Below are 27293 nucleotides of genomic sequence, written 5' to 3' on the forward strand. Positions count from 1 at the left end.
TTTTATTTCCTTTAATTCTCTGATTACCATGATTAGAACTACCAAAGTTATGTTGAATAATAATGGCAAGGGTGGACAACCTTGTCTTGCTCCTGATCTTAGAGGAAAAGTTTCAAATTTTTCACCATTGAGAATAATATTTGCTATGGGTTTCTCATATATGGCTTTTATTGTGTTGAGGAATGTTCCCTCTCTGCCCACTTTCTGGAGAGTTTTTATCATAAATGGGTGTTGAATTTTGTCAAAAGTTTTTTCTGCATTTATTGAGATGATCTTTTTTTTTATTCTTCAGTTTGTTAATATGGTGTATCACATTGATTGATTTGTGTATATTGAAGAATCCTTGTATCTCTGGGTTAAATCCCACCTGATCATGGTGTATGATGCTTTTAATATGTTGTTGGATTCAGTTTGCAATTAGTCTGGTTTTGGTATAAGGGTGAGGGTGGCCTAGTAGAATGAGTTTGGAAGTGTTCTTCCCTCTGAAATTTTATGGAAGAGTTTGAGAAGGATAGGTGTTAGCTCTTCTCTAAATGTTTGAAAGAATTCGCCTGCGAAGCCATCTGGCCCTGGCCTTTTGTTTGTTGGAAGACTTTTAATCACAGTCTCAATTTCATTACTTGTGATTTGTCTGTTCGTATTTCTACTTCTTCCTGTGTCAGTCTTGGAGGGTTGTACTTTTTGAAGGAGTTGTCCATTTTTTCCAGGTTGTCCATGTTATTGGCATGTAATTTCTTGTAGTGTTCTCCTATTATCCTTTGGTTTTCTGCGGTGACCATTGTAACTTCTCCTTTTTCAATTCTAACTTCATTGATTTGAGTCATCTCCCTTTTTTTCTTGGTGAGTCTGGCTAAAGGTTTATCAATTTTGTTTATCTTCTCAAAGAACCAGCTGTTAGTTTTATTGACCTTTGCTATTGTTTTTTTGTTTCTATTTCATTCATTTCTGCTCTGATCTTTATGATTTATTTCCTTCTACTAACTTTGGGTTTTGTTTGTTCTTCTTTCTCTAGTTGCCTTAGGTGTAAGGTTAGTTTGTTTATTTGAGGTTTTTCTCATTTATTAAGGTAAGATTGTATTGCTATTAACTTCCCTCTTAGAACTACTTTTGCTTCATCCTATACGTTTTAGGTCATTGTGTTTTCATAGTCATTTGTTTCTAAGTATTTTTTGATTTCCTCTTTGATTTCTTCAGTGTTCTCTTGGTTATTTAGTAGAATATTGTTTACCTCCATGTATTTGTTTTTTACAGTTTTTGTTTTTCCTGTAATTGATTTCTAATCTCACAGTGTTGTGTTTGGTAAAGATGCTTGATACAATTTCTATTTTCTTAAATTTACCGAGGCTTGATTTGTGACCCAAGATATGTTCTAACCTAGAGAATGTTCCGTGTGCACTTGAGAAGAAAGTTTATTCTGCTGTTTTCGGATGGAATGTCCTATATATATCAGTTAAGTCTATCTGGTCTAATGTGCCATTTAAGGCTTGTGTTTCCTTATTAATTTTCTGTCTGGATGATCTGTCCATTGGTGTAAGTGGGGTGTAAAGTCCCACACTATTATTGTGTTAATGGTGATTTCCCCTTTTATGGCTGTTAGCATTTGCCTTGTGTATTGATGTGCTCCTATGTAGGGTGCATACATATTTAAAATTTTTATATATTATTCTTGGATTGATCCCTTGATCATTTTGTAGTGTCCTTCCTTGTCTCTTGTAATAGTCTTTATTTTAAAGTCTATTTTGTCTGATATGGGTATTGTTACTCTAGCTTTCTTTTGATTTATGTTTCCATGAATCTCTTTTTCCATTCCCTCACTTTCAGTCTGTATGTGTCCCTAGATCTGAAGTGGGTCTCTTGTAGACAGCATATATATGGGTCCTGTTTTTTTTAATCCATTCAGGCAGTCTGTGTCTTTTGTTTGGAGCATTTACCATTTACATTTAAGGTAATTTTCAATATGTGTGTTCCTATTACCATTTTCTTAATTGTTTTGGGTTTGCTCTTGTAGGTCCTTTTCTTCTCTTGTGTTTCCTGCCTAGAAAAGTTCCTTTACCATTTGTTGTAGAGCTGCTTTGGTGGTGCTGAATTCTTTTAGCTTTTGCTTTTCTGTAAAGATTTTGATTTGTCTATCGAATCTGAATGAGATCCTTGCAGAGTAGAGTAATCTTGGTTGTAAGATTTTCCTTCATCGCTTTAAATATGTCCTGCCACTCCCTTCTGGACTGCAGAGTTTCTGCTGAAAAATCAGCTGATAACCTTAAAGGGCTTCCCTTTTATGTTATTTGTTGCTTTTCCCTTGCTGCTTTTAATATTTTTTCCTTGTATTTAATATTTGTTAGTTTGATTAATATGTGTCTCAGCGTGTTTCTCCTTGGGTTTATCCTGTATGGGACTCTCTGCACTTCCTGGATTTGATTGAGTATTTCCTTTCTCATGTTAGGGAAGTTCTCGACTATAATCTTTTCAAATATTTTCTCAGGCCCTTTCCCTTTCTCTTCTTCTTCTGGGACCCCTATTATTCGAATATTGGTTCATTTAATGTCCCAGAAGTTTCTGAGATAGTCCTCATTTCTTTTCATTCTTTTTTCTTTATTCTACTCTGTGACAGTTCTTATCTTCCAGCTCACTTATTTGTTCTTCTGCCTCAGTTATTCTGCTATTGATTCCTTCTAGAGAAAGTTTAATTTCATTTATTGTGTTGTTCATTACTGTTTGTTTGTTCTTTAGTTCTTCTAGGTCATTGTTAAACATTTCTTGTTCCCTTCTCAATCTGTGTCTCCATTCTCTTTCTTAGTTCTTGGATCATCTTTACTATTGTTACTCTGAATTCTTTTCCATGTCGATTGCCTATTTACTCTTTTTTTTAAAAAATAAATTTATTTATTTTATATATTTTTTATTTTTGGCTGTGTTAGGTCTTCATTCCTGTGTATGGGTTTTCTCTAGTTGCTTAGAGTGGGGGCTATTCTTCATTGTGGTGCATGGGCTTCTCATTGCGGTGGTTTCTCTTTTTGTGGAGCACAGGCTCTAGACGCACGGGCTTCAGTAGTTGTGGCACTCGGGCTCAGTAGTTGTGGCTCGCAGGCTCTAGAGCGCTGGCTCAGTAGTTGTGGCACACGGGTTTAGTTGCTCCGCATCATGTTGTATCTTCCCGGATCAGGGCTTGAACCCACGTTCCCTGCATTGGCAGGCGGATTCTTAACCACTGCCACCAGGGAAGTTCCCTATGTAATCTTTATATATTTGGTCTTGTGAGGTTTTACCTTGCTCCTTTGTCTTCAACGTATTTCTGATGTCTCATTTTGTCTAATCTACTGTGTTTATGGTCTCCTTTCTGCAGGCTGAAGGGTACTAGTTTCTCTTGCTTCTATTGTCTGCCCCCTGGTGGGTGTGGTTGGTCCAAGTGTTTATGTAGGATTCCTTGTGAGAGAGACTGATGCCTGCATTCTGGTGGGTGTGGCTGAGTTTTATCCCTCTGATCGGTAGGGCCACATCTGGTGGTGTGTTTTGGGATGTCTGTGAGCTTAGTATGACTTTGGGCAGCCTGTCTGCTGATGGGTGGGTCTGTGTTCCTGTCTTGATGGCTGTTTGGTGTGAGGTCTCCAGCACTGTAGCCTGCAGGCAGTCTTGGTGTCCAGATGGATACCTCTGGGTGTGCACATGCCGATTAATACACCCTGGGTCCAGGAATTCTCAGGTAGTCCCGCTTTCTGCACTTGGTGCTCCCACCCTGGAGTCCCAGGGCTTACCCCTGTCTGGGGAGCCAAGAGCCCGTAAGCCACGCTGCAAAGCCGGAGAAAAAAGAAAGAAAAGAAAAAAAAAAGGAAAAGAAAACAAACATACAAAACCCAAAGCAAATAGCAAAACAAAAACAAATGGCAACAACAACACAACACATATCCAAAAAAAAAAAAAGAAAGAAGAAGGGAACAAAACAGACACACCAAATCCAAGACAAATGATAAGAACAAAACCAAACTAACAGAAACAAAGAAGCAGACAGAAAAGAAACAACCAAACAAAGAAAACAAACAAACAAAAGAATTCAAAAATGAGAGTAAGGACTAAACTAACAAAAACAAAAAATGAAAAATTAAACAAAAACAGAAAACAAACAATCAAAAACAATCAAATAAAACATAAATTAAACAGATAAAAACAATGAAAAAAAATAAATCAAATGAAAAACAACAAAACAAGATAAAAACACAAAACAACAAAAAAGTAAAGTAAAAATAAATATATATTTAAAATTAAAAAATAAAAATAAAAAATAGAAATAAAAAAATAAAAACAACAACACCAACTGAACAAAACAAAACAAACAAAAAAGAATAATAGTAATAAGAATATTTTCCTGAGGTCTCCTCCGTCAGTGTCTTTGCCACAGCCAACCCTGGCTTCTGTATAGGGGCCCTCCAATACCTCTAGGTAGTTCTCTGGATCTGCTATGTGCACTGAGGGGCCAGCTCAGGCTCTGACCTGGCCCAACTCCTATGGGTACCTGCCCCCAAAGTGCATGGCTGCTAAGGCTAGATGGGTTGTGGGAACACTCGTTGTCTATTCAGATTTTCCACAGATGCACAATTTACCGAGCTGATCACGAGGATTTAATCGAGGCTTGGGCAGCTGCATTGAGATATTTCTGTTCCTCTTCCTTAGTCGCACCACCCCTGGGGCTCGACTTTGTTTTTGGCCCCACCTCTGCATATGCGTCACCCTCAGGGGTCTGTTCCCAGCTCAGGCAAAAGGGAGTGAAAGCAGAGGCTGATTGGGGTACTCTTACTCCCTCAGGCCAGGGAGGGGTATGGCAGCCACAACTGGGATGTGCGCAAATTGCCTGTTGTGGTGGGGACCAACAGGAAGTTGCAAAAGACTGGGGCATGCTCACTCTGGTGGGAGACCCTCCTAGTGCCCACGGAGACAGGGGCCAAGGGCTGGCATGTGAGCACAGTGGCGACACCACCCCTTGTGCATCACTCGACAATGCTGCTTGTTTCCTAGGCAAACCATGCTTCTTCTAGGGGCATTCCTGGCTGTGGAACCCCTCACTCCTGTCCCCTCTGTTGTATCTGCACAGCCAGCAGTGGTCTTGTCCCTGGATCTGATCTCTTAACCCTGCACTTTACCACTCAGCCTCCACCAGCACTGATGGATTCCTGTCTCAGGCAGGAGTGCCCAGGGCTGATTCACAAAGCTTTGGGATGGGTGATGCTTAGGACTTTGGAGTCTACGTGGGCGGAGGAGGCCTTGGCTTGAGGCTGGGCAAGCTTGCTCAGATGGGTGCCCCTCCCAGTGCCTGCAGGGGTTGAAGAAGCCTGCAGGTGGGGAAAAGTGTTGTAATGGTGGCCTTGCCCCTCGTGTGCCACTCAACAATGAAGCTTTGCTTCTATGGTGTTCCGAGGTTTGCCGCAAATTTTCCTGGTTGTGGAGCTCCTCACTCCCGTCCCGTCAGGCAGTATTTTCACAGCCAACAGCCGTCCCCCACTCTGGATCTGCACTCCAAACCCCACTTTCCAGCATCCAGCCTCTCTCCTCAACAAGAGACTCACGACTCAGGCTGGGATGTGTTGAGCTCTGGCACAGACTATGCGTGCAGTTCTTACTTTGTCCTGCCTTCCACAGACCGTCTACTGCATTCTCCTTTGATCCCCTGAAGGTCTCTTTCTGTCCCAGCTGACTTCTCCACCATTAGGGAGTTTTTCTGACTGCAGGGACCTCCTCTCACCTTTGGCTTCCTGGCAGGGTTGCTGGTCCCTTTTCTGATTCCTCTTTTCTTTTTTTCTTTCTTTTGTCCTATCCAGCTGTGAAGGGATTTTTCTTGTCCTTTTAGGTGTCCAAAGTCTTCTGCTAATGTTTGGCAGGTGCTCTGAGAGAATTGTTCCATCTGTAGATGTATTCTTGATGTATTTGTGAGGAGCAACAAATTTCATGTCCTCCTATTCTACCATCTTGGCTCCTCCAACACCTCCTCTGATTTTAATAACAAAACAACTCTATGTTTCCACTTAACCAGAGAGAGCTATAATTAGTAAAAGTAAAAATGTCAACTGTTCCCCAAAATGTGAAAAGAGTCCCAAGACACATTTAATCCATTATTACCTATATTAAATTACTCTTCAAATTCCATCACAATCCAATTGAATATTATGTTACCTAAAAACTAAATTGCAAGGTTAGCCTGTGATAATTTATATATAGATTAATAATAAGTAGAAGGAGATAAAAGTAGAAGGAAATAAAAGAAGAAAATGATTAACATATATAAACACATACATAGACAAGCAAAGAGAAAATAAAGCTACTATATATCTCAGTCCTATAATTGGTCACAAGTCTGTAACTGACCTATGACTACCTTCTTCTACTACCATTCTATACTACCTTACTTTCAATGAAAACCTCAATTGGTTGGGGTTTTACCTGTTAAAGAACACTTGTTCCCAAAGGATCTGATTGTTCAGTAGTCCCGATTTTTTGGATTGTTGTAGTCTTCTTAGTTTTCTTTTAAGTACTAAAAGGAATCTCAGAGAATTCCCTGGGTTCTAAACATAGTTCTCTTTTCCCACCATTGTGTAGCATTTACCCAATTTCTCCTTAGTAATTGGGATCACTCATCACAGCTTGTAGGATAACTCCTTTTGCTGCCTGTTGTTTCAGTGGCATTAAAATCCTCAAATGGTCAAGTGGCAGATTAATCTTACAATTTACTTAACCATTGTTGTGCTACAGGTAGAAGCATCCCTCCCTTGGGGATGAAGTCCTCCAAGCCATCAGAACTTAAAGTTTTTAGGAAAGAAAGCAGAAGCTATGGGAGTAACTTATTCAGTAACACAGTGGGAGGAGCCATTTCAATGGTCACTCTTTGATTGCAGGACCCATGTTTTCTGGATCTAGGGGAGACAACACCATAATAGAATTTCTAATTCAAGGGGTATACAGCATCCTCTAAGACAACTTTATTAGCCGTCCAACTAGTACCTTGTCTGAGTTTTTAGTAAACCTTTACACCTTCCAATTAGATGACCAGCATCTGGATGCTGGATTATATAGTAAAATTAATTTTTTCCATGGGCTTGAGCCTTTTCTGCATGATATTTTCTATGAAATCAGTTCCTTTATCAGAAAGAAATGTTGTGCAGAATGCCATGATGATGGATAAGGAATTAATCTCTGAGTTTGTGGATAGTTGTGCTGGCAGAAGAATTACAGTCATGGCAAGTAATTCCATATGCAGATTATGTGTTCCTTCCAGGCAGGATGGGTTTTTGCCCCTTTTATTATGAATTAGACTCAATGTAATCAATCTATCACCAGGTGGCTGGCTAATGCCCTGGGAAATGGTGAAATATCAGGAGTTTAGAGTTGGTCTCTGAACTTGGGAAAGTAGGCACTCAGAAGGAGCATTTATTTGCCTGGTCAGAGTTGGTTAGAGTGTATATGTCCATGACATTGAGCCCATCCACCACCTCCATCCATGCCTTCATGGTCATTTTGTTTTCAGACCCACTTAGAAAGTACTGGGTTTTGTGGGGGAAAAAAATGACCAATATCCACAGAGCACATCATTTGACTACCTGGTTGTTATGAGCCTCTTCAACAGTGGCTACACTTTGGATGGTGTGCACATGGAACATGACTGTCTTCACATGACTACCTGCATGATGACAGATCCATATACATACTTCTTTCACAGACTTTCGTGTCTATAGTCTTTCATTCCTGTTCCCTCCAATTCCATATGCTTCCAGCCAAACGCTTAGCAGTTGCTAAAGAATTACTGTGTATTTATATTTCTGGTCATCTCTTTCAGGTCAAAATGGACAACCAAATACACTGCCCAAAGTTCAGTCCACCAGGAGTGATTTCTTTCTCTACTCTTTTCCAGGGTTATCCCTGAGTGGAGTAGTAGAACTTGAGCTGTTTACTCTGACGGCAACAGCATATCGTTCATAGTCCTTTGTAAATTAGCCTCAATTTTTTTCTTCCTCAGTTAAAAATTCTCGTGAAGATCATAGATGTGGATTGAGGTAGAAGAGACAACGTAAAAGAAGTTGATTTCAAATCAATCTGTGTCACCATGCAAATTACTCATCCCTTTCAGACATTTCAGTAGGTCTCATACAACATCGATGGTACCTTGCTTTTTTAAGTGACAAATCTTATGGCTAGATAGGTCATATAACCCCCAGTATATAGTGGTAAGCTCAGCCTGAATGGTCAACTGATGTCCCATGGTTAGACTTTCAGTCTCTACCAGGGTCCAGCAGCAAGCAAAGAGCCCCAGAAGCTGTTTCTCAAAAAAAAAAAGAATAATTATCTGCAGAAAAAGACATAGATTTATTCTAAAATTCTTGATTTCTGCACTGTGATCTCCTATTGGTGCTTTCTAGAAACTCCATGCGGCATGTTTTTTTGCCACAGACACATCAAGTATCATTGAATCTGCTGCATTATAAAGCTTGAGTGGCTAAGCCATTTACTCTGTAATCTGGACTTCCTGCAGAGCCTTATTTTGCTCTGACCCCACTCAAAACTGGCAACCTTATGGATGGTTTTGTAGGTATGTCTAACTAGCACACTCAATATGTATAAGTTTCATTTAAAATTCAAAAACAGTGCCAAGCATAGTGCCTCTTCCCCCGCCTCCCCTACCTCCCAATGGTAAATAGTGCAGAGTGCAGAGATTTGTATTTAACCTTGTAGGGGATATCTTGACTTGCTCTAGATCACTGAACTCCAGAAATATTACGGAAGTGGTAGGCTCTAAACTTGTGAGGTTTCTCATACTTTCTAGTATTACTAAGGCATATAAACTATTTTCTAATTTTCTGTCTATCAGTTCCAGTCAGCATGATGTTATCAATGTAGTGAACCAGTATGACATTCACAGAATGTCAAGGTGATGAAGATCTCTGTGGATGATATTAATGGTAGAGACCAGGAGAATTTGTGTGACTCAGAGCTTACACTGTGAAGGTATTCCATTGGCCCTACCAGGTAAAAGCAAGACATTTCTGGAAATACTTGTAGATGAGTATAGAGAAAATACCTTAGCCAGGTCAATAGTTTCATAGCAACTGCCAGGGTCTATGTTGATCTGCTCCAGTAAATGTAAAACATTTGGAATAGCAGCTTTGATTAGAGTCACTGTCTGATTAAGTTTATTATACTCCACAGATATTCTCCAAGATGCATCTTTTTTCTCAGAAAGCCAAACAATTTAGTTAGAGGAGAATGTGATTTAGCCCAGAGCCATAGTTTGTAAACCTTTACTTTATTGGCTGCTCATCTATTTTATTCTGATCACTGGAACATCACTGCTGCCCCTAATGAGTGATGTGCCCACCATGTCTTTGATGGTTAAATGTTGCCACTTAACCTATGCTACCCAGGACATAATTTCCATTGAATTCAGAGAGATTATCTCAATGATGGTATTTCAATAACCGTATCTGACTTATAAAAGTGAATAATTTATCAAAAATAAAAATGCTTGATTTACTAATATAGTTCTCCAAGCATTAGTGAAAGGAGTATCTCTTGTGCTTCTTTGGAGGATACATTTGGGGTGAATGCACAGATCACATATGATAAATCCATGCAAACATTCCAATAAAATTTAATTCCTATACCCTTAAGACTTTTTAATTCTCTCACCACATCATGCCTGAGAATTTGGAACTAATAACCTCACTTATTATAGGCCACAAGTGAATTAACGTTTCAGTTGGCCAACTAAAAAAGCCAGTAGTGCCACCTCCAGCTCCACAAAGTTATACCTTTAATCTGGAATCTCTAGTAAGTGCACCAGTATCAATGAGCTATTAATATGATATGTATCAGAGAAATCAGTGAGCTATCTGAGAATCAGAGAATAGAAAACCCAGCTCTCCAGTTTCCAAACTGTGACTTTAGCTGAGAATTAAAGGACATGAGCTTGGCATTTTCTTTTTGTAACTTTCTGTAAATGTTCCACTGAAGATATTATAGTTATTTTAGTCAGTACCACTATAACAATCAAGTGTAACATCCACTTGAGTCCCAAGACACTTGTTTCAGTTGGCACATTATCATAATCAGTGACAGAAAGCAGTTTCATTGTTTATAATTCCATTGCATGCCATGGATTACAAGAATTCCAGTCTCCATTGGAAAGCATCTGGGACTTGAGCTCAAAACCAAGACCACAAACAAGGCAATAGTAAAATCCCATCTTTGAGGGTCTATCTCCAGGAACCAACCCCATTGTCAATTCTGTCCATCAGGAGACAGAAATCAAACTACTAATTCGAATAGGAATTTAATTTAATATAAAGGATATAAAATTTTTAATTTAATACAAAAGCTTATTAATTTGAAAAAGGAATTAAAACTGAACAGAAGAGAATACTGTATTACTTTTTTATTGTTTCTGTAACAAATTACCACACACTAGTGTCTTAAAACAACAAAAATTTACTGTTATAGTTCTGTTTGTCGGAAATCTGACATGTGGTTTACTTAGCTAAAGTCAAGATGTTGAGAGAGCTGTGTTCCCTAGTGGAGACTCCATTTCCTTGTCTCCTCCAGCTTCTAGAGGTCACTTACACTCTGCTTCATGACCTCTTTCCTTCACCTTTGAAGCTAGCTGTGGTTTAATACTTCTCATGTTGCATCTCTCTGTGACTACAGCTGGGAAAGCTTCTTCATTTTAAAGGACTCATGTAGTTATATTGGACACACACTGATAAGTCTCCCCATCTCAAGACTGATGACATTAATCACATCTGTAAATTTCCTTTTTTCATGTAAGTCAACATATTTACTGGTTCCAGGGACTAGAGATGGACATCTTTGAGGAGGTATTTTTCTGCTTACTACAAGATCTCTAAAGAATCAAAGAATAACATATATAGGGAGCAACTGCTACATCTATGGCTAAGGCAGAGTACTCAAGGAAGGAACAAAATTGGTAAAGGTTATTCCCTAAGGTTCAGATTTAGACCTCATTAGCAAAGGTATGAATATGTAGCTGAAAATGGGAGAAATAGTTCCAATCTTTGAAGTTTTCTCTGTCTAGTGGGCAAGATAAAAAAAAAAATGCATAAACAAATGAAGAACTTTAAATATTATTATATGTGCTGAAGAAAATATAAAAGTATCATATGATAAAATGTTATTAGGAGAGATGACTAGTCTAGATTTGTTGGCCAAGAAGAAATCTCTTAAGAAAAGTCACATTAGCAGGTACTCCATTTGTATTAAGAAGGAAGTCTTACTAAAGTCTGCAGAGAGAGAAATGCAAAGCTCCCTTCTTCCCACAGTAGGAGCAAATATAATACCTTTGTGAAGCACTAAGAAGATCAATAGATCTGGGGCTTGGTAAGCTAGGGCAAGAGTGAAGGATATTACATTGAAGAGGTAGACAGGGGTCAGGTACCATAGGGCTCTGTATCCAGGGGACAGTGATTGTTTTGAGTTTTCATCAAAGTAGAATGCAATCAACAAGTTTTGGCAAGATAGTAACTTTACCTGATTTATAATTTTTAAACAAATTATTCTTGTTACTGTATGGAAAAGAGATTGGGTCTTATTTATTTATCTGTCTGCCCTTTGAAATGTGAGTTATTTTCTGGCAGGGACTGTGCCCTTATTGTCTTCTTCTTCAGCATTGGCACAGTACTTAAAACATAATAGATGCTTCATAAAATTTTTTGAATAAATGAATAGAACAAAACTATTACTTAATAAGGAGTTGTCAATAGTTAGAAAGGAGTGCCAAGTGGTAGCAAAAATGTGTTGAGCCTTCGTCTGGGCAAGGCCAATCTTAAGTGGAGATGACAGAGGCAGTGAGATTAATCAAATTAGCAGGATGCCTATACCCTGAATGCCTGCTTGGAGTAACTAAAAGAGTGAGCACCTATTTGCCTTTTCTCAATTTTTAATTTCCTCCTGGGCATCAGTGTTGGTAGAAACAAGTTAAATAAAATGGGTGTATCATTCCATAATGTAAACTTTAGTAACATTGGCTTTAACAAAAGACAATCCAATAAGCAATCAAATAGCTGCACCAGGATATTTTCTTTCTAGAAAACAGGTTGAAGTTAGCTTATTTATACATAAATCATATTTTCACCCTTCATGACCTCATTTCTTTTCTGTAGCATAAATTCTTCACAAACTACTTCCTAAACTTTCTCCCAAGGTAGAAGTATTTAGATCACACACAGTTCTGAACTTAATTACACCTAATATTTTTTTATTGAACTTACATTATATTAAAGCATTAAGCATGGAGTATATGGATTAGATAGCCAGGAGTGAAATATGAGAAAAACACCTTGGATACAGGCCCAAGTATTTTATCTAGTAGCTTTGATCTTAACTTTTCTTATTCTTGGGGTTGAGAAGTAAAGTGTTCTTCAATTTTGTCTGTTTCTCTCTCTCTTTTTTTTTTTGTTTCCTTTGCTAGTTTATTTTTTTCGCTTTCTCTCTCTGTTTCTTCTATATATTTCCATATTCTGGATTATCTAGTCTGTTATTCCTGAATTTATTAACTCAACTCTTAACTTTTACTAGTTAACCTTGAGATTTGTCTCTTCCCATGAGACTGATTCTCCCTATCATCATTATTGTTCTTCAAGAAAACTAATCATCATGGTCTCATACACTTCTTTATAACATTGTCCTTTACTCTAGAATAGGAATGGAGAGAATGTGGCAAAATGAGCAGTATAAAAATAATAGAAAGATAAGTGGTCAAGCACTCTAAAAAGTAAAAGTATGTTTGCTGAAATGCTAGATGAGTATCCAATCTGGTTAAAAGAACTTTTAGTGTAACATGGAGAGTAATGAATGTACAAATACGAAAGAATTACAAGACCAGAAGTCATGTGAACTGTGAAGATAGATTTTACAGACTTTGAACCAAAAAAGGGAAGACAAAAGCGTAGTCAAAGAGGAGAATGTTGAATTTTAGTCTTGATATGGAGATTTAGAATGACGTTGTGACTATACTGTTTAGTAACTGGTGAATAATAGAAATGGAGGTATGGTATAATGTACGACAGATAATTAAGGATGTTTGAGATTAGGTATTTATTCTTTTATTCTAATAGTCTTTAATAGACTTTTGAAACAGCTGATGCATGTAATAGTCATATTCTATTTCTATTACTTACACATAGTATTGATTTCAATAATTCCTAAAAGGGTCTATTATAGAAAATTTAAAACATAGATTATAAGCACTAAAAGCAATATATTCTTCTCTCTTTGTTTTACTTTCTTTTAATTATAAAATGAAAACTTTGTCTACTAATACAGAGACGCAGGTAATAGTGTCCCATTCCAAATCATGATATAACTATCCATTTGTTCACATTTTTTTCTATGTCCTTTATTAAAATTAAACACTATTATCCATGGAGGAGTTGTATATTCTTGGTTAAACTAACTCTGAGGTTTTAAAATAGATTTTGTGGCTATGACAATTGTATCTTTTTGTTATTTTAACATTACCTATTATATTATTTGTATTGTTTAATGCTGATGTAGATAAATCTTAATGTTTCATGTCTTTCTATATTTCTAAAATATATTGTCAGTAACATATAGAGAGACAGAGAGACATCAGGTTTAGTTAAGTTACTTTATATCTCTGTGTCTCAGTTTCCACATCTGTAAACCTACCTCACAGGGCATCAGTGATGATTTCATAAATTATAGGTAGTAAGTATGCTGAACTGTGACTGGCACTTATTATTTGTAGAATAAATATTAACTATTCTTACTATTATTACTTTACTCATTGCTCAATATTAACAATTTAGATGGAAATTAATTCTGTTATTGGTATAAAAAACAACTTTATAGAATTTAAAATGTTGGCAGTTTGTGTTTAAAGAAGAACAAATCACTACATCTCAGTTGGCAAATTCCACCTTTGAGGACTGATGTGTTATTTCAAGGACTGACTTAATCCAGAAACCTGATTCTCAATTCTATGTTTATTTTTGGGGTCATTCTGAGTTGTAGAAGTTAAGTGAGTTAAAATTCTCTTTGTTTTCATCAGAAGGAAATGGTTTAAATGGATTTATATCCTTTCATTATTTGTAAAATCAATGGCTTGTAAACTAGACACCTTCATTTTGTTTTGTAAAGGTTCACCATACATTTAACTCTTAACTCCCTCCATTCTAACTCTCCACAAACCTAATGTGTTTTTACTTTACTAATTTTGAAGTTACATTAATAATTTCTAAATAAAATTAAGTCAATATACACCACTTATTATTGACAAGAAAATAACTTTTTTTTTTTTTTTCCTTTAAAATCAGTATCCTTTCACAGTAGTTCCTGGTGTTAGGCACTAACTTGGCAATCTTAAAGCACATGCCATATTCTAAAGTGCCTATTGAAAAATGTATCCAACTGTGAAGATTTTTTAAAAACAACTTTACACATTTGTTATCTTAAATATTTTCATGTCAGTGACCAGCATTAAAAACCTAGGACGTATTAGGTATGTTATAAAAGAGCATCAAACAGTTGGGAGCTAAAGTCTTCATTATCTATATTTAAAGAAACTGTCTTGGTCCTAAAAATATGAGAATGAACAAAACTAGAGGATTTTGATAATAATTTTGTACCTGAAATATAGCATAGAGCCTCTGTTAAAGACATAATAGAACATGCATTAAAATCAACATGGTGGAGGGAGGGATACATTAACTGTGTGTGGTTAACATATACACACTACTATACATAAAATAGATGATCAACAAGAACCTACTGAATAGCACAGGGAACTCTACTGAATATTCTGTAATAACCTATATGAGAAAAAAATCTGAGAAAGAATGGATATACGTATATGTATAACTGAATCACTTTGCTGTAACCTGAAACTAATACAACATTGTAAATCAACTATGCTCCAATATAAAATAAAAACTAAATTAAATTAAAAAAAAAAGCATGATCGTGATAATTGTGAACTTTTCTGAACCTCTGTAATCCTCAAGAGTTGTTTAGAAGTGCTGAGAATAAAGGCTGAAAGTGTGGACAGAAATGTAGGAAATACTAATAATGAGAAGAACTTTTGTGTATTCAGCATTTACAACATACAGTTATCCATCTTCAAACTCTTGAACTCAAATATTTGACATGATACAATTATTCAAATAAAATTCAGACTGAGCAATGTTAATGGACAAGAAGGAATCATGCTAAAGGAGAACATACTTTAAGGAAACATAATGAGTCCCTAATCAATTTAATAATAGAGTATGACCTTTGTGTTAAGGTAAATAATTCAGATATAGTGTGGGTAACAAAAACAAATGTTATATGCAATTCAGTCTAAAGATCTATTTATAGAATGAGTACTTTACTTTCTATTCCAATATTAAAATGTATAACATGTACATTTGTGTTCTCTGACAGGACTTTACTTTTAGCTAATAAGTGTATGCCTGGACTTTGTCATAGGCTTTATCTAAAGCTTAATATATTGAAATACTCAGCTTGTATAACCTATCTATCACAGTGCCAGGTGTCTAAGGGAACCTAAACATATACTCTTTAATTTGAATTGAGTTGTGTTTAACAAGTAGATTTGCAAGAATGTGCTTTTCCTGTGATGACAATTATAAGTAAAGGAAAATACAGGTGCAAAAGCATGCTAAAGTAAACTTCCCCCAAATTCAAATACCTATATATTTACTACTTGAAAATACAGTCAGCCACACGTTTTCCAATGCAAGTATAATAGTGCTCTCAGAAACTTACAGGCTATCTGCAACACAGCCTTTCCTAGTTCTTTACTAAAATAGATATTAATGGAATACAATAGTTGCTAATGAGCTATTGAACAACAGGATAGAAAGGAAGCTAGACCGGGAAGATATATGCCAATTAGCAAGTTCTTAAATTAGCCACAGGGTGAAGTACTGGTTGTTCCAGGTATAAATCTAAGCAATAGTAAAAGAGGATTCAACTCTGAAATAGGCCACACCTGAATTTCTGCCTCGTAGGAGATTTCATATTTCTTGATCCACCTATAACTAGTATGATATGTGGCAGGAAATTTTTCCATTTTAAAAAACTAAAGAGATTGTGAACATTATTATCTTACTAGAAACTGACTAGGAAAACTAAGCATATTTCCCAAGGGAAGAATAAAACACAACCCTTCAGGAGGGTGAAAGGAGTTTCAGAGCATCTCAAACTCTGAATTTTGTGAAAAAATAATAAATTCTCAGAGAAGAGCCAGTTAACTTCATATTTACATATGAAGTATGACCAATGATTCACTCCAAAAACAAAGTGAGGGTAAATTTACAATTTAGCTCAGGGTCTGCATAGCATGATGTAGATGAATCAAACAATATATAATAAATTTCAGGGACAGTTAAGTTTTAGTTCTGGTGGTATAAATCACAGATGGGCTCCCATTACAGATAGATATATTGTTGGGATGATAAAAGCAGTGAAGTAAAAAAGTTTTATCTTGTTTTAAGTATCTGAGCTTCAGAAGAAAGAGAAACTCAGTGGGAGAGATAACCAGTGGTGATAGGAACAGAAAAGAACTAATCCCAGTGCCAAAAATAAAAGGAAGAATCAAAGTGAAGCCACCTATGTGACCTATCTTAACAGGCCCAGGGTGAAATGAATCAATCCAACTTCCAATTTGTGGCCAGGCTGTAGAAATGACTCTAGAAAAATCAAAGAGGATTGGTCAGGGGAGGGGGGAGGGAGAGCCTGTTGGGTAGTTGTCTGATCAAGTTCAGCTTTGTTCCATCGGATGAGAAAAATCAAACAGTTTTACTGTGTGGTGGTGGAATATTTATGGATTTTAATTCTGCTGGAATACAATGTTAATTTTGGCTAGGAGTGGAGTGAGACCATGTCGCTTACATATCTAATCTGTATTTATCAAACATTCAACTTCATTCCTTTCATCAGTCTGAAGAGCTAGGAATTCAGAATTCATAAATAAAGTTTAGTAAGTAAAATCAAATAGTTGGAATCAAAGATATACTTCGTATGTTTGAAGACTCATGAGCATTTTTAAAGCCTAAATAAGCTTGCATAAAGCCATTTAATAGAAGAACAGAATAAAACTCTTTTACTATTAGATTTTATTACAATTTACAATCTCCCCTGTTCTTTCCTCAGGGAAAAATAATATTTCCGCATAAAATTTGCATGTCTATAGAGCTTCTGAATCCAGTAAAAAAAAATTACGTTTTAGTAAATCGGCAAGTAAACAATAAAACACATTTCCAAAGCTGATAGATAAATAGGTCAAGACAATTCCAAGCATCATTCTCAGGGTTACTAAAAATTACAGTGATGTATTGTTAAGGAGTTTCTTTTCATTATTTTCAGTAATGTTTTAATTCAAAGATGCACATTCGTGAAAAAAAAAAGAAACTTCTCTTTCAGACTGTTCTCAAGATATATGGACTGCTAAGTGTGTAGAGGGCATATATATATTGAATGGCCAAAATATTTTATATCAAATTTTATGGTCATTTAAAGTGGAAAGGTAAAAGGAAATAAAAAGGGAGTAGGAGCTATTTTCGAACAAAGGTATTCATCCTGATCATGTGTCCTTAGGAGAGATTGGGGATTCAGGCTCTCTGCAGAACTACTACCTAATTTTATCAGGGAGTCTCTTTTTATGTGCTTAATGTGAAAATAGCTTATATTTCTTCAGTTAACCATTCCAGAAGGGATCATGATCAGGAAAAATATCAAGACAATGATAAAGTTGTACATATGTATATTACAATTGAATTTTATTGTTCAGTTAATTTGATAGGAAAAAATAATGCTAATAGTGGTGGTATTGCCACTGCATAGTGTTTGGGTCAGAATGAATATAAGGAATAAATGGATCTGCAATCAAATTCCGGCTCTGCCACTGTCTAGTTGCATAATCTTGAGAAAGTCACTACATGGGTGAGCTTCAGTTGCCTTATCTACCAAATCAAGATGTAAAATGTAAATGCAAAACAAAGCACAATGCCTTAGGCATCTGAAGCACACACTAATATTTAATTCTTATCAATGACATTATTTTATGTGATCACAATAATTGATTAATGAGTATATATATTAATTAATTGAAGTTGAATGAATGTTTTTAGATACCACGGAGAGGCACGCATCTTCTCAACTTTTTTAGGACAATGATAAGAGTTAATATTAGAGAGAAGAAAAAGTTTATTTCATTTACTTGGATTTGTGTTTACACAATTTTGTGGCTTGATGAAGTGTTCAGAGTGCATATCAATCTATGGAAAGTGGTGGAGCTTTATTTAATTGATGAATGCCTTACTAATTTGAAGTGCTTCATTAGAAGAACTTTTGTAAATTATTTGCAAGAACAGCAGGATTCCTCATGCATAAGCTTAATGAACTAACAAACAAACAAATTGATAAGATTATTAATGAGATGTTTATCCAAGAATTCTTTAGTGGCTTATCTAAAGGACCCTTAGAAGACTTTAGTGAATTTTCTCAGATTCTCGTTTGTTTGTCTTTACCTGTCAAGAGTGGCATATGCAGGATGTAAAGAAAATGTGATTATCATTAGTAATGTTTATATTAGTTCCCATTAAAATTAATATATTCAAAATCATGATAGAAACCAGTACTAGTTAGGAAGACTGTTTTTGTACTGAGACTAGAATTATGTCAACCATGTTTAACCTGGCTTAGTTAATGTGATTTTTTTTTGAATTATCAGCATATGATTTCGAAAACCTTAGAATTTGGTAAAGAATTTGCCAATGTGAATGTCATGACAGTAAAATTTTATTCAAGAACGTATATTGAGCCTGTACTCTGTATTTGGAACTTTGCCAAAACTTTGCAACACAACGAGTAAGACATATTCCTTTCCTCCCTGTCAAGTAGAGAGGACAGACAAGGAATCACAAATGGTAATACAGACCCTTCTAACATCCTGGAAGGTTAGTTTTTGACAGTGTATGCATTGTCTAGTGATTTGTTCATCAAAAGCAATTTCCACGTATGAAATTAAGGAAAAAAACAAATTAAAACATGAGATATTTTTCACCACATGCACACTGAATCTCAACCTCTTTTACCACTACAAAACACTATTTTTTTAAGATTAGATTTCACCCTTATAAATTTTGTGAGCCTAACAGTGTATAAGTCAAAACCAATTCATTGAAATTTACATGATACATGAAATAGCTTTGCTGCTCTGGGCTGAGTTTCCATGCATAGGATAAACTCAGATGGTGCAGTTCATAAGTGTTTACATTTTTAAAAACAAGCTTAATTTGAAGTATAACATACTTACAGAAGAGGGCACAGATCATAAATTTTTATTTAGGCCAATGCATCATTTTAAAATGAGCACCATTTAACCATTTTTCTGGCCAATATATAGAATATTATCAAGTCAAAAGCCCCTATCATGCTCTTTCTGGGTCACTACTCCCATCCATCTTCTTGGGGTAACAATATTCTAACACCAACTGCTTTTGTTCAATGTCATGTTTCAGAGATTTATCATTATTGTGTTTAGCAGTAAATTGTTCAGATCCATTGCTGTAGAATAATTTATTGATATATCCCAATTTATTTATTCATTCTGCTGTTATTTGATATTTGAATTATCCAGTTTGGGCTTATTATGAATAATGCACCTTGGAATAATGTGGTATATGACTTTCAAAGGGTACATTCATGCATTTCTCTTGGATATACGTTCAAAGGTGGATTCACTCTTCTGTACGTTTATATATGTCAAGTATATGCAATAAAAATATTTTTTGGCTTGTCTTTCACTATTTAAATGTTGCCTTTTGATAAACACAATGTCTACTATTTTAAATTAAACTTTTTGCTGAATGAATAGATTTTTTAAAGAACATTTTAAGGTTTATAGAAAAGGTGAGTAGAAAGCACAGAGAGTTCCCATTCATGATATAATTTAATGTGGTCCAATTTAGCAATATTTTTCTTCATCTTTAATGCTTTATGTGCTCTGTTTAAAAATATTTGCCTCGGGGCTTCCCTGGTGGCGCAGTGGTTGAGAATCTGCCTGCCAATGCAGGGGACACGGGTTCGAGCACTGGTCTGGGAAGATCCCACGTGCCACGGAGCAACTAGGCCCGTGAGCCACAACTACTGAGCCTGCGCGTCTGGAGCCTGTGCTCCGCAACGAGAGAGGCCACGATAGTGAGAGGCCCGCGCACCGTGATGAAGAGTGGCCCCCGCTCTCCGCAACTGGAGAAAGCCCTTGCACAGCAACGAAGACCCAACACAGCCAAAACTAAATAAATAAATAAAATTTAAAAAAAAAAAAAAAAAAAAAAATATTTGCCTCCTCCAAATTCAGATTATATTTAGCTATATCAACCCGACATTTTGCTTTATCTTTTACATCTGGATCTACAATCTACATACAATTTTTAGCACTATACATTTTCCCATTGATCTGCAAGGTCACTATTGCCATCAGTCAGGTAACCATATATGTATATCTATTTCTGAATTCTATTCTTATTCATTTAACAATTCATCATCCCTTGCCCTATTGCAACACTGTTTTAATTACTTGTATTTTAGTAAGTCTTGGTGCACAATTGTTTATGTATTTCTATTTTATTCTTATTTTATTTAGATAGTTTCTTGATTCTTAAAACCTCACTACCTTGTGTTGTGGGGTAACATTCTCCTTGCTCTCCCTTGCCCCTTTCTGAAATTTCTAAAAACAAAGAAACATAGATAACTTGATGCATTGAGTATAATAACATACGTTTATACATCATCTTCCTTATATTGCTGCTTCCGCTGTTGAGAGTTACCCATATTTGTTTATTTATTAAATCTCTCTCATTTATTAAATACTTTCTTCTTATTTATGAATTTGCTCTTTACTGCAGTCTCTGCCATGATCATTGTAGAAAATCATCTACGTTAGAGTTTGAGCTGTTTCTCCCCCAAATTCATATGTTGAAGTTCAAACCCCCACTACCTCAGAATGTGACCTTATTTGGAAATAGTGTCATTGCAAATCTAATTGGTTAAGATGAAGTCCTACTGAAGTAGACAGTCGCATAAGTGAACACATGTGAACATGAGGGCAGAGATCAAGTTGATGCGTCTACAATCCAAACACTTCCAAAAAATGCTAGCAAACCACTAGAAGCTGGGTGATAGCTTTGGAACAGAATCTTCCTCACAGCCTCGGAAGGAACCAATACAGCCAACACTTTGTCTCGGGATTCTATCCTCCAGAACTCTGACAAAATAAATTTCTGTTGTTTAAACTACCTGGTCTATGGTACTTTGTTATGATGGCCCTAACAAACTAAAATAATCTGCAAGGCTGACATGTCCAAAACTGGATTCTCAGTTCATCAGTCTCCTTGCTAGCAATCAACTTCTGTGTTTTTAATTATTCATTCACATTGTTACCAACGAAAGCATTACATTATGTTCCTCCAGAATGATTAATTCAAAGATCTGACTTTTGGCAAAATGCCCTTTTATGATATGTGTGTTTTTCCAAACTAAATCATAAATGCTACCCACTAACTACCTTGTTTCCCATCATCCTTTTGCTTCCTTCCTTAGATATTTATGAGTCTATGATTCTAATAAAAATATTTATGATTCTAATAAAATATTATCAGTATCCTATATCAATACTACCTCAGTGTGTTGCACCTGTGTGGCAAACATCCAATGCTGGAAAAAAAATCAGAAAGCTGTTTTGTTCCTTCCAATATGAGAACAATCAAGTGTTGTAAATCTAACTACAACACAGGAGATTAAAAGAATAGAGCAGAGAAAATAAATGGTATTAAAAATCCAAATATACTAGTAATTTTACTAAATCTCAATAAAACTAAACTTATTTGTTTAAATACAGAGATATCTGTATTAGAATTTGTTTTAATTAAGCAAATTCACTTTTACTGTCTTTACAAATAATATGCTTAAACCAAAATGAGACACCTTGAATCAAAGAATGGAAAAGAAAATATCAAGCAAATAATAACTAAAATTGAACAAGGGCATACATATTAATATCAACTAAAATTAATAGAAATGTTTGAAGGACCAAAATGGTGACATAAGAGGCTCCTGAACTTCCCTCTTCCCACAGACACAACAAATATACAACTACACACAGAGCAATTCCCTCTGAGATAAATCCAGAAACTAGCTAAGTGACTATTATGTATAAGGCAAATGAGAAAATACCCACATCAAACATGTAGGAAAGGCTAAGTTATACTCTTACTGTAAACCTCCCTCCTCTTACGGAGTCTTACACTGTTGACTGAAGAAGAGCGCACAACCTAAAAAGTTACAAGTTATGTTTTATTCGGAGACCCTGCTGAGGGCTACAGCCCAGGAGACAGTATCTCGTATAACTCTGAGGATCTCTCTGCACACTCAGGAGGAAATTCTCAGCTTCCAGCTTCTCCATGAAGAACATGGATTTCATATATAGTGCCTCAACTTTCAAGTCTCTCATTGAGGGGCAGACGCCCAAAACACCTAGCTCTGAAAGTCAATGGTGCTTGCATCCACGAGTCCTGCAGGACTATAGCAAACAACAAAGCATTTCCTAAGAGGTACGGGAGCACTTACTTTGACTATACCCCCCCCCCACGGGAGCACTTACTTTGACTATACCCCTAGGGCTCAGTGTTGAGGGAGCAGGCAAAAACACTCATCTCTCAGCCTCCCAGGCAGAGGTTTGACTGCATAATTTACAAGCTGCTGCCTGAGAGTTCCTCTTTTATTTAGCATTTATTCTCCTTGGAGCTTGGGAGCTAGGAATACTCTCTAGCTAGGCTAGGGGCAAGCTGTGATCCTCCTTGGATCCTGAGGAAGCTTTGGGTACTTGACCACCTTCTTCCCCCAGCTCACTCCAACAATGAAGCAAAGCAGCCAGCATCTCTCTGGAAGAAGCTTGTATAGTTAAAGTTAGAATACTCTAGCATTATAATAGTGGTGGACAATCACTTAAAACTCTAGCATGAAGGTTAAGAGACAAAAGTAATAAAAATAACTATAACTACAGATATTTGTTAATAGATAAATAATATAAAAAGATGTAAATTGTGCCATCAAAAACATAAAATATGGGGGAGGTTATAAAAATGTAGAGTGTTTGTATGTGTTCAAGGTAAGTTGTTATCAGCTTAAAATAGACTGTTATAAGACATTTTATGTAAGTCTCATGGTAACCACAAAACAAAATCCTATAGTAGACACAAAAAAAGGTAAAGAGAAAGGAATCAAAGCATTCCACTGCAGAAAATCATCAAGTCACCAAGGAAGAGACCAAGAGAAGGAGGAAGGAGCAAAGGAATTATAAAACAGCCAGAAAACAATTAACCAAATGGCAATATTAAGTCCGTACTTATCAATAATTACCTTAAATGTAAATGGACTACAAAAGACATAGAGTGGCTGAATGGATTAATAAAATGATTCAACGTAATGCTGCCTACAAGACACTCATTTTACCTTCAAGGACACACATAGACTGAAACGGAAGGGATGGAAAAACATAATCCATGCAAATGGAAACCAAAAAAACAGGGGTAATTATACTTATATCAGATAAAATAGACTTTAAGCCAAAAACTGTAATAAGAGACAAAGAAAGTCATTTTATAATGATAAAGAGGTCAATTCACTTAGAGGATCTAACAGTTGTAAATATCTATGCACCCAACATCAGAATACTACTTAACCATAGAGAGCAAATATTAACAAATCAGGAGGGAGAAATAGACAGCAACAAAATAAAGGTAGAGGACTTCCACACCCCCCTAGAAAACAGTATGGAGATTCCTCAAAAAATTTAAAATGGAATTGCCATATGATCCAGCAATCTTACTTCTGTGTATACCTCCTTGGAAAAGAAATTACTGTCTCAGAGATATCTGTATTCTTATGTTCATTGTGTTGTTATTCACAATAGCCGATAGTTGTATGAAAACAACTTAAGTGTTTGTCCTTGGAAAAATGGATGAAGAAAATGTGGTACACACACACACATTGGAATATTACTCAGCCTTAAGAAAGAAGGAAATTCTGACATTTGTGACATCATGGATGGACCTGGAGGACATTATGTTAAGGGAAACAATCCAGCCAGAGAAAAACAAATACTGCATGATATCACTTATGTGTGGAATCTAAAAAAATGTTTGTTTAACAGATAGATACAGAAAGCGGTGTGATAGTTGCCAGGGACTGAGGGATGGAAGAAATAAGGATAGGTTGGTAAAAGGGTACAAACTTTTAGTTATACGAGGAACACAGTATCAGTATCTAATGTTTAACATGGTGACTATAGTTGATGATACTCATTTGTACAACTGAAATTTGATAATAGAGTAGAACTTAAGTGTTATCACTAAAAAAAAAAAAGATAAATATACAAGGTGATGGATATGTCAATCAACTCAATGGTGGGCATCCTTTCACAATGTATATTTATATCAAATCATCATGCTGAACACATTAAATATATTACCATTTTGTTTATAAATTATACCTCAATAAAGCTGAAAAAAATAAAGTTAATGGAAAAAAGTTGTTATATAATGAAAAAATAATCTATCAAAAATATAGTAATCATTGACTGGCTTTCACATATGCATACACTATATATTATATACACATATATTTATATGTATGTATATTTATATATGTACAATAACAATATTAAGCTTTTATGCAGCACCTATTGTATTGCAGGCACTATATAACCCCATTACGTTTATGTAATCTACTTAAAAAACTTTATTCTAGGTACACTTATTACCCTTCTTTTATCCCCCAGGAAACTCAGGGATAGGAAACTTAAGTAACCTGCCTGAGATCACACAATTGGCAAGTGGTAGAGCCATGCTGCAAACCCAGGCAGTCTAACTCCAGTGTCCTTATATATTAGCTTAAGTAAACTTAGCATGTAATACATAATATCAATGTATAAAAAGGGAAAACAATGAAATAGTCACAGGAAGAAATTTAGTGGGATATTTTGGGGAAAAAATGTTTCTGAAATCAATAGCTCACACAGGCAAGAATATTAAAGAGATAAATTTAGGAACAGCACACTTAATAAGACTGTTCTAATAGAATTATGCACAAACATGAATCCAATCAATAGTAAAGAGCTATACTTTCAAGGATATTTGAATATTGCAAAAATTGGTTATTCCATGGAAACAATATCATAGACCCTGTTTTCTGAATATGATACCAAAAATTAGAAATAAAAGAATAAATATAGCCCAAATATTTCACAAATTGGCAAACAAAATCACACCTTAAATTATAAATAGTGTTTTTAAATTGCAATAAAATTATGAACATTTATAAGTAAATTTTAAAATATCACAACATGAGATGCAGCTAGACAGGCAATTAGATGAATATTTATGTCATAATTACATTTATTGGAATATAAAGTTTTAAAATAAGTGAGAAAATCATTTAACCCAAGAATTTTGAAAGAGAACAAAACAATGCCCAAACGATGTAGAAATTTGTAACTTCAATAAAACAGGATTTTATGGAAAACCCAGGCCAAAAGACATACAAAAATGGTAAAAATTATATTAAAAAATATCAGTGGAAATACTAATAAATAGACCACTTTATGTCTCAATGATCAAGAAGAAAAATGATGAATACCAATAACAAGTATTAGAAATGTTTTTAAAGATACATCTGTAGATGAATAGAGTTATAAATATCATAAGAAAATATTATGAATAATGATATAACATTTAAAAACAAATAAAATAAATATCTTAGAATACTACTATTTAAAATTATTCAAATATGACTAGATCCCTGAACATACCAATAGCCATTAAAAATATTGATACAAATCAATAAAAATAAGAATAAGCAATGATGTTTCAACATTTGAAAACCTTAACACTGAAAAAGTCAAAGTGACAACATTGTGACTTAACTCAGATGGCTGGATCCTTTCCCTAAAATCAATTCTGAAAAAGATAAGGTAGAATAAAGTATGGATTTTAGGACTGTCATACCCAATATTAGAAACCGTTAGAGGAACTAAGGCTTTTTTGGACTGATGTGGGTGGATGCCAATGGAGTCTTAGTGGGCAGGTAGTTTGGGAAAAAATTCAGTTTCTCTCCTGATACTTTTCTTTCATTCTGTTGTATTTAGCATGCCAATTCTCCAGTTGTTTAGATGCAATAGTACAATTAGATATAATTGGTTGAGATGTATTTAATTTTAAATGTTGAAAACTAAAATTACACCTTTTTCAAGTAAAATAAATGTCATTAAATATATGAAATATATATTGAAAATTTAAATAGTTTTCTACATACAATCAGACATACACAAATATATTTGTGTGCATATACACAGAATACACAGATTTTAGATATATATAATATTATAGAATATTATATTTTATATATAATTGTTGGAATTAAAAATGTTGCATGTGAATGCTAATCAATAAAAGTACTACAGAGATTTCTATGCAGAAAAAGGAGTACACTAGATTTGGCTGTAACACATCTTTAACTTTATTGATAATGTTTTATATCTTAAGCTAAATGGAGCCTACACAGGTGACTTCTTATTATTCTTTATATTTTTAATGTTTTAAATATTTACTAATAATTTAAGAGCATCAGAATAAAGGTGTCATAAGAGCACATTTGTTTTGAATTAATTTGACTCAGTTTCTAGAGGCAGATTTTGCATTCTCTCTAAGATGCAAAGCACATCTGGTCAATCAATCTTTTCAGCAGCTAAGCAAATTTTATTATGCCCCAGAACTGGGAGAGAGAAGGGTCCCATTTGACTAATTTGGGGCCACTTATGCTATCTCTCTGGTTTAATTTACATGGTACATCATTTATTATCACATAAGTAAACTACCTACTGATGTTCTGAGCATTTTAGTTCAGGACAGATGGCTTTAGGGTCAGTAAATTTAACAGAAATAGACTATGCAACACTTTTGCTCAGCAGTTCTTAGTGTGCTCTTATACACCCTGTGGAACAGGCCAGCTCATATGGATAAAGGATAACATGGGCAGCCAAGAATATACGATCATGTTAACTTGAATGGTTGTTTGTAAACATTAATGTCCCTATCAAATTGATTAGGGCTTAAATATGTATAGTAGGAATTATATATATGTGTGTATATATATATGAGGGGTTTTATATATGTTATATAATATATATTATAAATATATAATCACACATAATATACAATATATTA

The 27293-nt window shown here is 35.2% G+C and overlaps 1 long non-coding RNA gene across 1 annotated transcript; it reads right to left on the minus strand.

The window, feature by feature from the left end:
* Positions 1 to 2869: 2869 nt before the first annotated feature.
* On the minus strand, positions 2870 to 27064 carry LOC309647085. The gene is made up of 3 exons (XR_014255780.1): positions 22650 to 27064; positions 20357 to 22615; positions 2870 to 20035 (listed from the first exon to the last, which is right to left on the minus strand). It is a non-coding gene; the product is annotated as an uncharacterized lncRNA (long non-coding RNA).
* Between the last annotated feature and the right edge of the window lie 229 nt (positions 27065 to 27293).

This window comes from Balaenoptera physalus (genome assembly GCF_965194825.1).
Source record: "Balaenoptera physalus genome assembly, chromosome: 17".
Classification (NCBI taxonomy): domain Eukaryota; kingdom Metazoa; phylum Chordata; class Mammalia; order Artiodactyla; family Balaenopteridae; genus Balaenoptera; species Balaenoptera physalus.